This window comes from Haematobia irritans, chromosome 4 (assembly GCF_050003625.1).
Source record: "Haematobia irritans isolate KBUSLIRL chromosome 4, ASM5000362v1, whole genome shotgun sequence".
Taxonomy (NCBI): domain Eukaryota; kingdom Metazoa; phylum Arthropoda; class Insecta; order Diptera; family Muscidae; genus Haematobia; species Haematobia irritans.
In genome coordinates, this window is record NC_134400.1 from 11,240,686 (window position 1) to 11,258,103 (window position 17,418).

The window sequence follows — 17,418 nt, forward strand, 5'->3', positions numbered from 1 at the left end:
TCTATAGAAAATTATGTCAACAATTTTTTTCTATAGCAAACTTTGTCAAAATTTTATTTCTATAGAAAATTTTGTCAAATTGTATTTCTATAGAAAATTTTGTCAAAATTTTATTTCTATGGAAAATTTTGTCACAATTTTATTTCTATAGAAAATTTTGTCAAAATTTTATTTCTATAGAAATTCTTGTTAATATTTTTTTATATAGAACATTTTGTCAAAATTTTATTTCTATAGAAAATTTTGTCAGAATTTTATTTCTATAGAAAATAAAATTTTGACAAAATTTTCTATAGAAATAAAATTTTTACAAAATTTTCTATATAAAAAAATATTAACAAAAATTTCTATAGAAATAAAATTTTGACAACATTTTCTTTAGAAATAAAATTTTGTAGAAAATTTTTTCAAAATTTTATTTCTATAGAAAATTTTGGCAAAATTTTATTTCTACAGAAAATTTTGGAAAAATTGTATTTCTATAGAAGACTTTGTCAATATTTGAATATTATTGGGGCTTTATGCTGTAGTCAGGGGGCTACGTAAGAAGAAGAGGGGCTCCAACACACTGGCTGACTATGATGATGGAGCTGGATGTGACGGGTTGTCTGGTGTTGTTGTGGACTGTATTTCTATTTCACAGAGATCTTCTAATCTCACCAGAGCAAACGATTGGCTATAGGAGACAAGAGGTGTTACTTGTGGAATAGAATCTCACAGGGAATTCAATCCACACAAGTAAATAAACCCAAGTGGAGGAAACAAAGAAATAAAAACACCAAGAGGAGTCAATTCAATATGTGGTTTATTGGAGCTCAGGTTCCTCACCAGTAAGTTTGTAGCTTCTTCTGCGGTTGGTAAAATAAAAGTGACCCTAACTAGCTAGAGTGACTTCCCAAGAAGTCGCTATTTCTAAATTTGTATCTTTTTTAGTACATTATAATTCATTTTCATTGACATTCGTAGATCTTAGTTATTTTCAAACTGTAGATATTTTGGTAATATAAATTCAAATGGCAGTTACAAATTAAATTCAAATAAGAAAATTCAAATGTTATTAAGTATAAAGCTATAGGTTTATACAATATTTTATTTCTATAGAAAATTTTGGCAAAATTTTATTTCTATAGAAAATTTTTGCAAAATTTTATTTCTACAGAAAATTTTGGCAAAATTTATTTCTATAGAACATTTGGCAAAATTTTATTTTGGTGAAATTCTACCAACTATGTCAACCGTGTTCCAAACCCTTCAAATTTTTTGAGTGTTATATATAAAGGTTTATATTCTCATATACCTATATTTAAATCTGAATCAATTTGGTCAAAAATTTTTTAGATTACTACAAAGTCTCTAGGATTTAAATTGAAATCTGCTAAAGTTTTGGGGCGGAGCACAATGTTAATAAAAAAAGTAGGGGAAATATTTAAGTCTTAAGCCATTTTTAGGCAACTTCGCAATAATGCATTTACGATTTATCGGAAGATTGATAGTTCATTTTTACAATTTGTCGACTTAGCAGTGGCGAAGTTACAAGGAAAATTTGAGTATTTTGGCAATTTTTGCCAAATCGGTATATGATATTTTTAGGGGGGGTTCCAAATCTGAATCGATTTTGACCAAATTAAGCACACATTTCTAAAATGTTAATTAAACTCTCTGTGCAAAATTTATGTAAATCGGAGTTGTATGTTCAACTACGGCGGTCATATAATTTTTGGCCCTATATATTTGTTTTGACTTAGCTTCACTAGAGACCAATAATTTGATGCATTCCAAACAGAATAACAAGGTTGAGTTACCCTCCATTCCAATGCGTCCAAACAATATAAGTGTTCATAATAAATTATTGAAGTGTTTCCACAATAAGGCCTTAAAATTTTAGTATATTAGCTTCGGCCTTCGAGAACTTAATGCTGGGGTTACTTGGTTATTAAACTAAACAGTCACTGCTTAGATTTCGGGCTTACTGATCAAGTAATCTAGCAAATGTAATTGTTTTGAACTCATTGTGTTCTATAATAGTTTTGTCATCAAAAGATAGGTTTTAAATCGAATCCCAATTTATTAAAATCATTTTAACAAATGGATTTATTTGAAAGGAAACTGCCAACATTTGAAGAGTAAAATGAATTTCCATGCAGTCATTTTAGGATTTTTGCTAATTTTTCAAGAAGTGTCCAAAGCTAATTGCAAGGTGAGTTTGTCATTTTAATTGCTAGCATTCAATGAGAAATTTACAAAGTATTTACTATTTTTTTTTTCATATCTAGAATACTGGCAACTTCAAACAAGTTAGCTTTGTCTCGGCTAGAACTGAATTCAATAAATCCTATTTGTTGCGCTATACCATAAATCTGCGTGAGAAAAATAAATTTGCTGATGTTATTTTTCAATCGAGAGCACAATTTCCCCTGAATGCTTCAACGCTGATTACAATAAAATTATTGCCCTCAAAGAGTAGAGATAAAATGTCCACCATATTTCAAGTGGACTTTAAGTTCTGTGATTTCCTTGGGAAGAACGATAAACGCGTTAATGGGTTTCTTTTACCATTTCTAAGAAGATCTCTTAAAAATCAGAAATTTCCAAAACGTTGTCCAATAATGCCGGTAACTTTATAAATGTCATTGAGTTTGATCATTTATTTTTTTGGTTTCTGTCTTTCTTATTTTAGGGTAATTATTCGCTGATAGGTTTCACTATGGAAGGCTTAAGAATACCACCATTTTTACCGAATAGTAAATATGATATTAACGTTTTTTTATTTAACCCCAAGAAATCGTTAAGAGAAATGATTGCCAATTCTGTCATTGTGGCTGAGGTTAGCTAATCTACAAAGTAAATAGAACGAATTATGCCCCAAAAAATATATATGGGTTAAAAAAAATATCTCTTTGTCTTGTAAATTTTCGCTTAATGATAAATAACAAGTAAGGAAAGTCTAAAGTCGGGCGGGGCTGACTATATTATACCCTGCACTGACTATATTGATCTACCCTGTAGATCAATATTTTCTATACCATATCAAATCCGTCAAATGTATTGGGTGCTATATATAAAATGTTATGTTCCCATATCAATATACAGTAATCCCTCGATTTACGTTGTGATTGGTTCCGGAATTTGACGACGTTAATCGAAACGACGTAAACCGAATTAAAAATTGCTCATAGTTACTCCTAAGTCCATTTATGTATGTATGTGCGTGTACATAAGAAAAAACTTCAAAAATAAAGGTAATTTAGTAATTTCGGTAAGAATTTCAGAAAACATGTTTCGATTCCATCATTATCGTTGATACTTATTTTACATATGGAAGGCGTTTCTCATAAAGTGTGCAAAAAATCGACGACGTAATTCGAATGGCGACGTAAATCGAAGTTTGTTGGAACAAACAATTTGACGACGTAAATCGAAACAACGTAAATCGAGACGACGTAAATCGAGGGATTACTGTATTTAAATCTGACCCGATCTGGATAAAAATTTGTTAGACTTCTACAAAATCTATAGACTCAAAATTTTAGTCGGCTAATGCCCAGGGGTGGAACATAATGTTAGTAAAAAACAAGTATATACAGCACTAAGTTCGGCCGGGCCGAATCTTAAATACCCACCACCATGAACCAAATATTAGGGTTTCCTTTGAAATTTAAGGAGGGCTTGAGGACTTGAGGACACTTCCCAAGGATAAATTTAAAGATTTCACCTATGAGGACTATATCAGATTCTGGATTTATAAGAACCATTTTTGTTTGAGTTTTAGAGGAATCATTAAGATCTCTTGTAAGTGTGCAAGAAAATTATAAAATAACGTCTTGACTTGAAATCTTAAATCGGTAGAAGTAAAATCTGGAAATTTTACATTGAGTTTCAAGCAAGTTTCATGATCAGTGCGCCTTCTACACTCTCAAGAAGTGAAGTCGGTCTATATGGTGGCATTACCAAATGGACCGATAAAAACTTAATCCAATACACGTTTTTGTGAGCCTAAAATACCAGAATATTTACAATTTCAGGCAAATCAGATAAAAACTACGGTTTCTAGAACCCAAGGAGTTAAATCGGGAGATCGTTCTTTTGGGGGATATACTAAAATATGGGCCGATAGGTTAGGTTAGGTTATGTGGCAGCCCGAATGTATCAGGCTCACTTAGACTATTCAGTCTATTGTGATACCACATTGGTGAACTTCTCTCTTATCACTGAGTGCTGCCCGATTCCATGTTAAGCTCAATGACAAGGGACCTCCTTTTTATAGCCGAGTCCGAACGGCGTTACACATTGCAGTGAAAACCACTTAGAGAAGCTTTGTAACCCTCAGAAATGTTACCAGCATTACTGAGGTGGGATAATCCACCGCTGAAAAACTTTTTGGTGTTCGGTCGTAGCAGGAATCGAACCCACGACCTTGTGTATGCAAGGGGGGCATGCTAACCATTGCACACGGTGGCTCCCATATGGGCCGATACTCACCGTTTTCGGCACACCTCTTTAACCCGAAAATACCTCTAGATTTCCAATTTCAGGTAAATAGGATAAAAACTTCGGATTCTAGAAGCCCAAGAAGTAAAATCGGGAAATCGGTCTATATGGAGGCTACACCAAAATATAGACCGATACTCACCATTTTCGGCACACCTCTTTATGACCCGAAAATACCTCTAGATTTCCAATTTCAGTTAAATAGGATAAAAACTTCGGATTCTAGAAGCCCAAGAAGTAAAATCGGGAAATCGGTCTATATGGAGGCTACACCAAAATATAGACCGATACTCACCATTTTCGGCACACCTCTTTATGGTCCAAAAAAAACCTCTAGATTTCCAATTTCAGACAAATTGGATAAAAACTACGGTTTCTATAAGCCCAGACCCCAAATCGGGAGGTCGTTTTATATGGGGACCATACCAAAACATGGACCGATACTCACAATTTGTGGCACAAGTATTTGTGGTCCTACAGTACCTCTAGATTTCCAATTTCAGGTAAATTGAATAAAAACTGCGGTTTCTATAAGCCCAAGAAGTAAAATCGGGAGATCGGTCTATATGGGGGCTATACCAAAACATGGACCGATACTCACAATTTTTGGCACACGTATTTGTGGTCCTACAATACCTCTAGATTTCCAATTTCAGGTAAATTGAATACAAACTTCGATTTCTGTAAGCCCAAGAACCCAAATCGGGAGGTCTGTTTATATGGGGACTATATCAACACCTGGACCGATATAGCCCATCTTCGAACTTGACCTGCCTGCAGACAAAAGACGAGTTTGTGCAAAATTTCAGCACGATTGCTTCATTATTGAATACTGTAGCGTGATTACAACAGACAGACAGACATATCGACAGACGGACATCGTTATATCGTCTTAGAATTTCTCCCTGATCAAGAATATATACTTTATATAGTCGGAAATCGATATTTCGATGTGTTACAAATGAATGACAAACTTATTATACCCCCGTCACCATTCTTTGGTGGTGGGTCTAACAAGTATATACGGCTGTAAGTTCGGCCAGGCCGAAGCTTATGTACCCTCCACCATGGATTGCGTAGAAACTTCTACTGAAGACCACAATCGTCTGTCATTCACAATCGAATTACTTGGGTTGCGGTAACACTTGCCGATGGCAAGGCATCTTAAAACTTCCTAACACCGTCTTCTAAATATATGGCCGTTAAAACCATGCCAAAATTGATCCATATCAGTCTATCGTTATAACATATATAAAAATTTCTCAAAATTTTAGTTATATAGACAATTTTATCAAAATTTTATTTTTATGGGAAGTTTTGTCAAAATTTTATTTCTATGGGAAATTTTATCAAGATTTTATTTCCATAGAAAATTTTCTTAAAATTTTATTTCTATAGAACATTTCGTCCTAATTTTATTTCCGTAGAAGAGAGCCACCGTGGTGCAATGGGTAGCATGCCCGCCTTGCATACACAAGGTCGTGGGTTCGATTCCTGCTTCGACCGAACACCAAAAAGTTTTTCAGCGGTGGATTATCCCGCCTCAGTAATGCTGGTGACATTTCTCAGGGTTTCAAAACTTCTCTAAGTGGTTTCACTGCAATGTGGAACGCCGTTCGGACTCGGCTATAAAAAGGAGGTCCCTTGTCATTGAGCTTAACATGGAATCGGGCATCACTCAGTGATAAGAGAGAAGTTCACCAATGTGGTATCACAATGGACTGAATAGTCTAAGTGAGCCTGATACAGCGGGCTGCCACCTAACCTAACCTATTTCCGTAGAAAATGTTGTTTCTATAGAAAATTTTGACAAAATTTTAATTCTATAGAAATAAAATGTTGACAAAGTTTTCTATAGAAATCAAATGTTGACAAAATTTTCTATAGAAATAAAATTTTGACCAAATTTCCTACAGAAATAAAATTTTGACAAAATGCACTATAGATGTAAAATTTTAAGACAATTTTCTATAGAAATAAAAATGTGATAAAACTTTCTATAGAAATAAAATTTTAACAAAATTTTCTATAGAAACAAAATTTTGACATTTTCTACGGAAATAAAATTATGACAAAATGTTCTATAGAAATAAAATTTTAAGAAAATTTTCTATAGAAATAAAATTTTGACAAAATTTCCCATAGAAATAAAATTTTGATAAAATTGTCTATATAACTAAAATTTTGAGAAAATTTTATAGATGTTATAACTATAGACTGATATGGACCAATTTTGGCATGGTATTTGCGGCCATATACTAGCACCATGTTGCAAATTTCAACCGGATCGAATGAAATTTGCTTCTCCAAGAGGCTCCGGAGATCAAATTTGGGGAACGGTTTATATGAGGGCTATATATAATTATGGACCGATATGGACCAATTTTTGCATAGTTGTTAGAGACCATATACCACGTACCAAATTTCAACCGAATCGGATGAATTTTGCTCCTCCAAGAGGTTGCGGAGGTCAAATCTGGGGATCGATTTATATGGGGGCTATATATAATTATGGACCGATATGATCCATTTCTTGCGTGTTTGTTAGAGACCACATACTAACATCACGTTCCAAATTTCAACTGGATCGAATGAAATTTACTCCTCCAATGAATTTTGCTCCTCCAATCCAATGGACCAATTTTTGTGTGATTGGGGATTTGCTATATATAACTATAGACTGATATGAACAAATTTTGACATGGTATTAGCGGCCATATACTAACACCACGTTGCAAATTTCAACCGGATCGAATGGAATTTGCTTCTCCAAGAGGCTCCGGAGGTCAAATCTGGGGATCGGTTTATATGGGGGTTATATATAATTATGGACCGATAAGGACCAATTATTTCATGGTTGTTAGAGACCATATACTAACACCACGTACCAAATTTCGGACGGTATTGCAAATGGGCCATATCGGTATACTTTTACGTATAGCCCCCATATAAACGGACCCTCAGATTTGGCTTGCGGAGCCTATAAGAGTAGCATATTTCATTCGATCTGGCTGAAATTTGGTACAGGGTGTAAGTATATGGTCTCTAACAACCATGCAAAAATTGGTTCATATCGGTCCATAATTATATATAGCCCCCATATAAACCGATCCCCATATTTGACATCCGGAGCCTCTAAGAGAAGCAAATTTCATCCGATCCGGCTGAAATTTGGTACATGGTGTTAGTATATGGTATCTAACAAATATGCAAAAATAGGTCCATATCGGTCCATAATTATATATAGCCCCCATATAAACCGATTCCTATATTTGACCTCCGGAGCCTTTGGAAGAGTAAAACTCACCCGATCCGGTTGAAATTTGGTACGTGGTGTTAGTATATGGTCTCTAACAACCATACAAAAATTGGTTAATATGGGTGCATCATTGTATGTAGCCCCCATTTAAACCCATCCCCAAATTCGACCTCCGGAGCTCTTGCAGTAGCAAAATTCATCCGATCCGTTTGAAATTTTGTATGTGGTTAAATTTGGTACATTGCGCTAGTATATGGTCGCAAATAATCATGCCAAAATTGGTCCATATCGGTCTATAGTTGTATATAGCCGATCCCCAACAATAATCTATCAAAGTTTTATTTCTATAGAAAATTTTATCAAAATTTTATTACTAACAGGTTGGCTGATAAGTCCCCGGTCTAACAAAGAAAAACAAATTTTTTGTCAAAATTCGTTTTTATTATTCAACATAGTTCTCTTCAAGAGCGATACAACGATTATAACGACCTTCCAATTTTTTGATACCATTTTGGAAGTACTCCTTCGGTTTTGCCTCAAAATAGGCCTCAGTTTCGGCGATCACCTCTTCATTGCAGCCAAATTTTTTCCCTGCGAGCATTTTTTGAGGTCTTCTACATATGGGGCCGTTTTGCCGCGATTTCGACCTTCAAACGCTCCACTAACGCCATATAACAGCCACTGTTGATGGTTTTTCCTTTCTCAAGATAATTGATAAAAATTATTCTATGTGCATCCCAAAAAACAGAGGCCATTACTTTGCCAGCGGACTTTTGAGTCTTTCCACGCTTCGGAGACGCTTCACCGGTCGCTGTCCACTCAGCCGACTGTCGATTGGACTCAGGAGTGTAGTGATGGAGCCATGTTTCATCCATTGTCACATATCGACGGAAAAACTCGGGTGTATTACGAGTTAACAGCTGCAAACACCGCTCAGAATCATCAACACGTTGTTGCTTTTGGTCAAATGTGAGCTCGCGCGGCACCCATTTTGCACAGAGCTTCCGCATATCCAAATATTGATGAATGATATAACAAACATGTTCTTTTGATATCTTCAAGGCCTCTGCTATCTCGATCAACTTCATTTTACGGTCATTCAAAATCATTTTGTGGATTTTTTTGATGTTTGCGTCGGTAACCACCTCTTTCGGGCGTCCACTGCGTTCACCATCCTCCGTGCTCATTTCACCACGCTTGAATTTTGCATACCAATCAATTATTGTTGATTTTCCTGGAGTAGAGTCCGGAAACTCATTAGCAAGCCAAGTTTTTTGCTTCCACAGTATTTTTTCCCTTCAGAAAGCAGTATTTTTTCAAAAGACGAAATTTCTTTTTTTCCATTTTTTTTTCACAATAACAAAAGTTGCTTCACAAAAGACGCTCTATCTGACTTAAAGACTTCAAATTTTGACACGAATCATTTGAAGGTTGTTACTATATAACAAGTATATACAGCAGTAAATTCGGCCGGGCCGAATTTTAAATACCCACCACCATGAATCAAGTATAATAGTTTACTATGAAAACTCTTCGTCGTAGTGGGTTACTTGATAATATATAGAATTGTAGGGGGTTTGATGACAAATCTTCTCCCAAACGAGCCAGGTCCCGAAGACAAACTTTAAAGATTCTACCTATGAAGACCAGATAAGATTCTGGATTTATGAAAACCAATTTTGTTTGAGTTTTAGAGAAAATATAAACACATCGTGTATATGTTGAAATAACGCCTTGATTTAAAATCTTAAATCAGTAGATTTTTCCGCATTTATTTAAATACGATGAGTAAAATCTGGAACTTTTACTTTCAGTTTGAAGCAATTTTCATGATCAGTGCGCCTGCTATACCCTGAAAGAAGTGTTTTCTTTTTTGAGAAACGTAATTTTAGACAAGCAAAGTTTTCTTTTGACACAAATTTTAGAGACAATCGTTGAATAAACGAAAACACTTTATAAGAAAAAGAAATTTCGTTTGTTTAAAATTTTATTATAGATTACTAATTTCCAGCAAATCGGATAAAAACTACGGATTCTAGAAGCCCAAGAAATAAAGCCGGGAGATCGGTGTATATGGGGGCTATACCAAAACATGGACCGATAGGCACCATTTGCTACTCACATATTTGTGATCTTAAAATACCTCCAGATTTTCAATTTCAAACAAATCGGCCAGAAAATATAGTCGCTAGACGCCCAAGAAGTAAAAATCGAGAGATCAGTTTATATGGGGGTTATACCAAAAAATGGACCGATATACCTCAATTTCGGCACTCTTATTTGTGGTTTAAAAATACCTCCAGATTTCGAATTTCAGGCAACTCATGTAATAAATACAGTTATTGTAGCTCAAGAATTTCAGGCAAAGCGGATGGTAAATATAGTTTCTAGAAGCCCAAGAAGCAAAATGGGAGATCGGTCTATATGGGGCCTATACCAAAAAATGGACCAATGGGCACCATTTTTGGCACACCTTTTTATGGTCCTCAAATACCTCTAGATTTCCAATTTCAGGCAAATCTGATAAAAACTACGGTTTTTATAGGCCCAAGACCCCAAATCGGGAGGTCGGTTTATATGGGGACTATATCAAAACATGGACCGATGCGGACCATTTTCGACACACCTCTTTATGGTCCCAAAATACCTTTAGATTTTCAATTTCATACAAATCGGATAGAAAATACTGTTTCTAGACGCGTAAGAAGCAAAATCGGGAGATCGGTCTATATGGGGGCTATATCAAAACATGGACCGCTACGAACAATTTTCGACACACCTCCTTGTGGTCCTAAAATACCTCTAGATTTTCAATTTCAGACAAATCGGATAGAAAATACTGTTTCTAGACGCCTAAGAAGCAAAATCGGGAGATCGGTCTATATGGGGGCTATACTAAAACATGGACCGATACGGACCATTTTCGACACACCTCTTTATGGTCCCACAATACCTCTAGATTTCCAATTTCAGGCAAATCTGATAAAAACTACGGTTTTTATAGGCCCAAGACCCCAAATCGGGAGGTCGGTTTATATGGGGACTATAACAAAACTTGGACCGATATAGCCCATCTTCGAACTTGACCTGCCTGCAAACAAAAAACGAATCTGTGCGAAATTTCGGGTCGATAGCGCCATTATTGAAGGCTGTAGCGTGATTACAACAGACAGACAGACAGACGGACAGACGGACATGCTTATATCGTCTTAGAATTTCTCCCTGATCAAGAATATATATACTTTATATAGTCGGAAATCAATATTTCGATGTGTTACAAACGGAATGACAAACTTATTATACCCCCGTCACCATTTTATGGTGGTGGGTATAAAAATAATATGCATTTAATACTACCATCTATGTGTCAGACCGGGGACTTATCGGCCAACTTGTTATAGAAAATTTTCCCAACATTTTATTTCAATAGAAAATTTTTCCAAGTTTTATTCCCATAGAAAATGTTGTCAAAATGTTATTACTATACAAAATTTTGTCAAGATTTTATTTCTATAGAAAATTTTGTCAAAATTTAGTGCTATAGAAAGTTTTGTCAAAATTTTATTTCTATAGAAAGTTTTGTAAAAGTTCTATTTCTATAGAAAATTTTGTCAAACTGAATTATATACGTATTTAATTGGTCTTTTTTGTTTAATATGTCGGCAAATGTTACCGCAACCCAAGTAATTCGATTTTGGATGACAATCTTTAGTAGAAGTTCTGCCCAATCCATGGTGGAGGGTACATAAGATTCGGCCTGGCCGAAATTACGGCCGTATATACTTGTATTGTTTAGGATTCTAGAAACCGTAGTTTTTATCCAATTTGCCTGAAATTTGAAATCTAGAAGTATTTTAGGACCATTAAGAGGTGTGCAGATTTTACAGATTTTAGATTTCAAATCAAGGTTTGATTCCTCTAAAACTCAAACAAAAATGGTTCTTATAAATCCAGAATTTGATATGGTTTTAATAATCTCTAAATTTATCTTCTGGAAGTGTACTAGTTGAACTGCTTTGATTGAGAGAATAACTGCCATTAAACCCCCTGAAATTTCAAAGGAAACTATAATTTTTGATTCAAGGTGGTTGGTATTTAGGATTCGGCCTGGCCGAACATACGGCCGTATATACTTGTTAAAGGAAATTTTGTCAAAACCTTTTTTTAATGAGAATTTGTTAAAATTTTATTTCTATTTGTCAATATTTTATTTTTAAAGAAAATTTTGTCAAAATTTTATTTCTATAGAGAATTTTGTTACAATTTTATTTTTATAGAAAATTTTGTCAAAATTTTATTTTTATAGAAAATTTTGTTAAAATTTATTTTAATTCTACTATTAGTTTTAAATGACATACAAATTCCTTTGAATGGTTTTTTGGGGAATAGTTAAACACTGAGACATCATATTTGTGACGAGGTAAAAATGCTGGTATCTTAACATTTGCCAAACTTAAACCAGGTATGGTGTAATTGCCCTACAAGGGTGAAAAGATGTACAAATCAATAATTCTATTTGCAAAACAAGATATCGTTATATTTACCTTAAGAAAAGGACAATTTGTTGGAAAATTACTTGCCCGAAAAGTCTGCCATAGCCATGGCATTAGAAATCCTTTAGCACTTTTATTAAGAAAATCGCATGTCGATATATCATGCTGGAATATATTGGGCATTTGATTACCATTCAGGGTATTATTTAAGCTCACTTTAATACGTATACGCATATTGAGAGGTAGCGTACTATTAACGTAAGCATATACATTAATTCCCATTTTATCGGGCAATATATCAGCACCATATTTATAGAAGTATGAAGCATTTGATGTTGACTTAGAATACAAAAAATAGATATTTCTAAATCCCCTCATATCCTGTAAAGGCGCAAACGTTACATTAGTCTGAAGAATTTCAAAAGACAATCACTTTCACTATTTAATAAATTTACCTTAGCCTCAATGAAATATAATATGGGCAAAAGAAGAATATTCAGCCAAACTAATGTAATCCTCATAATGTAGAACTAATCTTTACAAATGTATTTCCCTATTGAAATATTCCATGAAATATAAAGTATTCCACCATAAAATCATTCATCCATATCCTACTTCAATTATAGTTAATAGACTTTTTATCATTTTTATTATTTTCATTACATTGATATTTATTATAAAATTGCCAAAAACAGCTCATATCGAGTATATATTATTCCATTACTGACAATCGGCCGTAACCGAATCCATGTATTTTTGTACCCTCCACCATAGGATGGGGGGTATATTAACTTTGTCATTCCGTTTGTAACACATCGAAATATTGCTCCAAGACCCCATAAAGTATATATATTCTGGGTCGTGGTGAAATTCTGAGTCGATCTAAGCATGTCCGTCCGTCTGTTGAAATCACACTAACTTCCGAACGAAACAAGCTATCGACTTCAAACTTGGCACAAGTAGTTGTTATTGATGTAGGTCGGACTTTTACGTATAGCCCCCATATAAATGGACCCCCAGATTTGGCTTGCGGAGCCTATAAGAGTAGCATATTTCATCCGATCTGGCTGAAATTTGGTACATGGTGTTAGTATATGGTCTCTAACAACCATGCAAAAATTGGTCCATATCGGTCCATAATTATATATAGCCCCCATATAAACCGATCCCCAGATTTGTCCTCAGTCCATAATTATATATAGCCCCCATATAAACCGATCCCCAGATTTGTCCTCCGGAGCCTCTTGGAGGAGCAAAATTCATCCGATCCGGTTGCAATTTGGTATGTGGTGTTAGTATATGGTCTCTAATAACCATGCAAAAATTGGTCCATATCGGTCCATAATTATATATAGCCACCATATCCCCAGATTTGGTTTGCGGATCCTCTAAGAGCAGCAAATTTCATCCGATCCGGCTGAAATTTGGCACATGGTATTAGTATATGGTCTCTACGAACCATGTAAAAATAGGTCCATATCGGTCCATAATTATATATAGCACCCATATAAGCCGATCCCCAGATTTGACCTCCGGAGCCTCTTAAAAGAGCAAAATTCATCCGATCCGGTTGAAATTTGGAACGTGGTGTTAGTATGTTGTCTCTAACAAACACGCAAGAATTGCTCCATATTATATATAGCCCCCATATAAATCGATCCCCAGATTTGACCGGAACCTCTTGGAGGAGCAAAATTCATCCGATCCGGCTGAAATTTGGCACATGGTATTATTATATGGTCTCTACGAACCATGTAAAAATAGGTCCATATCGGTCCATAATAATGTATAGCCCCCATATAAACCGATCCCCAGATTTGTCCACCGGAGCCTCTTGGAGGAGCAAAATTCATCCGATCCGGTTGAAATTTGGAACGTGGTGTTAGTATGTTGTCTCTAACAAACACGCAAGAATTGCTCCATATTATATATAGCCCCCATATAAATCGATCCCCAGATTTGACCGGAACCTCTTGGAGGAGCAAAATTCATCCGATTCGGTTGAAATTTGGTACGTGGTGTTATATGGTCTCTAAGAACCATGCAAAAATTGGTCCATATCGGTCCATAATTATATATAGCCCCCCATATAAACCGTTCCCCAGATTTGATCTCAGGAGCCTCTTGGAGAAGCAAAATTCATCCGATCCGGTTGAAATTTACAAGTTGGTGTTAGTATATGGCCGCTAATAACCGTGTCAAAATTGGTCCATATAGATATCTAGTTATATATAGCCGATCCCCAATCACAAAAAAAAATGGTCCATATCGGTTCATAATCATGGTTGCCACTCGAGCCAAAAATAATCTACCAAAATTTTATTTCTATAGAAAATTTGGTCAAAATTTTATGGAAAATTTTGTCAAGATTTTATTCCTATAGAAAATTTTGCCAAAATTTTATTTCTATAGAAAATTTTGCCAAAATTTTATTTCTATAGAAAATTTTGCCAAAATTTTATTTCTATAGAAAATGTTGTCAAAATTTTAATTCTATAGAGAATGTTGTCAAAATTTTAATTCTATTGAAAATTTTGTCAAAATTTTATTTCTGTGGAAAATTTTGTCAAAATTTTATTTCTATAGAAAATTCTGACAAAAATTTATTTCTATAGAAAATTCTGACAAAAATTTATTTCATTCGTTTTGTTTGTTATTGATGGCTTCTCTTCAATCGTTATTCTTGTTTTTGATCTCAGCTTAAAGCCATGCACTGACTGAACTACAAGTGTAGCTTAACCAACAGAGGAAAAGTATGCTTGTCAAATTTATTTGGGCAAAGCCCTATAGACTGCAAGATGGTTGGATGTACAGCTGTTTCGGAATTACCACATTCCTCATCAGCATCCTCTACTTGCAGCAAAACTATCAACCAATTATCAGAATAAATTCGGGTAATTCACTCAACCCAAATACACTTGAACCTTTTCTCTGTTGGTTAAGCTACACTTGTAGTTTAGTCAATGCGTGGCTTTAAGCTGAGATCAAAAACAAAAATAAAAATTTATTTCTATAGACAATTTTGTTAAAATTTTATTTCTATAGGAAATTTTGTCCAAATTGTACAGGGTGGCCCAAAAAAGACTGAAGCATTAAAAATGGTTATATCTTTTTTGTTTTTAATAATTTTTTTTTGTCTTTTGCAGATTATTTACTGGTTTTTGGAGATAAATCATGGCTACATATCATGTGCAGCAACGCGTCAAAATCATTCAATTTTTTTATTCTTCTGGAAGCCATTGATAATGATAACTTTTTAAACAATCTTATAATGAGCGATGAAGTTCATTTCCACTTAAATGGCTATGTAAACAAACAAAATTGTATATTTTGGGGCACTCACAATCCTAGGGCATTACATCAGCGTGAATTACACCCCGCCAGATGTACTGTTTGGTGCGGTGTTATGCACGCAAAAAAATAATTCTTTCCTCCCAAACGAAATTTTAGATAAACAAAGTTCGTTTCTCATTTGCTTTTCGCTGTAAGGAAGTGTATTTGGAAGAAAAGTATATACTTTTTGTGATAAACGTTTATTCTTTTCCAGGATGTAGAAACAATTTCATAAAGACAAACTCAAAAAAAGAACATTGTTTTCTTGCTAATTGCATTTTCCCTCACATCTTTCCCACATCGACGAGGTTTTTTAGTTCTTAACACCTTTTCCTGTAATACCAACAATGTAGAAGAAATTATACGATTTTATAAATTTTTAAAATTTTTTTACCTTTCGCCTGGACGGAGAATCGAACCACGGACCATGCACTTTGTACGCCAACACACTAACCACTGAGCTATGTACCTGTTATGGTCATCAATAGATAAATATCCATATAAGTTATATTTATATAGCATAGCTTGCGGCGCCCACGAACCGAATAAACAAAGTTTATTTAACAGAAACAAACATTTAGTTTGGCACCGTGGAGCAGTAGTTGCTACGTCCGACTAGCATGCCAAGGGTCGTGGGTTCGATCCCTGCTTCGACCAAAGTTTTTTTGTTTGTTTTTTTTTTTCATGTATTCCAGATATGTTCGGAAGATTCCGAAAAAATGTTCAACATTACATTGTAGTATATTAAATTTTGAACTGTAAAATGTGTCTTATTAAAGACCTAAAGTCAGAAAAGAACAGTGTTTAATATAAACGAAATGGACTGTGTTGTTGTTTCAAAAATAACTTTTTTTATTGAAAAAATAAAAATTTTGTAACAAACGAATTTTTTTGGTGATAAAAGTTTAAAATTTTCGAAGCAATTCAAAAAACTCTAACAAAAGAAAAACGTTTTCGGTACACGTTTTCCAAACGTTTTTTTTTCTTTGCGTGTGGCTGATAAAATTATCGGTCCATATTTTTTCGAAGATGTTGAGGGTCACCCAGAAACGGTTAACGGGTCTCTGTATAGGACTATGATAGACAATTTTTTGCGTCCACATTTAATCGGCCTTTTTAGTTTAATATATACCACATATGGACTACCTTGCAATTTAGAAGGCGGTGTTAGGAAGTTTTAAAATACCTTGCCATCGGCAAGTGTTACCGCAACCCAAGTAATTCGATTGTGGATGACAGTCTTCAGTAGAAGTTTCTACGCAATCCATGGTGGAGGGTACATAAGCTTCGGCCTGGCCGAACTTACGGTCGTATATACTTGTTTTATCAAAAATAAATTAAAAATTGCTGAAATGTGACTCCATGAAAAGTAGCAACTTGATCACCACCGAATTCCAAGTTTTTTTATGATGTTCGGACACGAGCAGTTTTCTATGAATCGAAATTTAATATTGTAACTTAATATAAAATCCGTAAAAGGTACTCGCAAGAGTAAAAATAAAAATTAAAAATTTCCGAAATTCACCACCGAATTCCAAGTTTTTGCATAAAGCCGAAGTTTCTGACAATTATGATGTTTGGCCAAAGCTAGACATTGCTATATTTTATGGTAATATGAATACCATAAAAGATAACAATTGGAGCCGATAAAACCATAAAAGGTAGCCCGTAAAAAATAGCAACTCCATCCCCACCGAATTGCAAGTTTTTGCATAAAGCCGAAGTTGGTCACAATTATGATGTTTGGCCAAAGCCAGACATATTTGTCTACATTCATTGTAGCTTTATGTAAAAACTATTAAAGGTAGCAATTAGAGCCCAATAAACAACATAAAGTAGCCCATC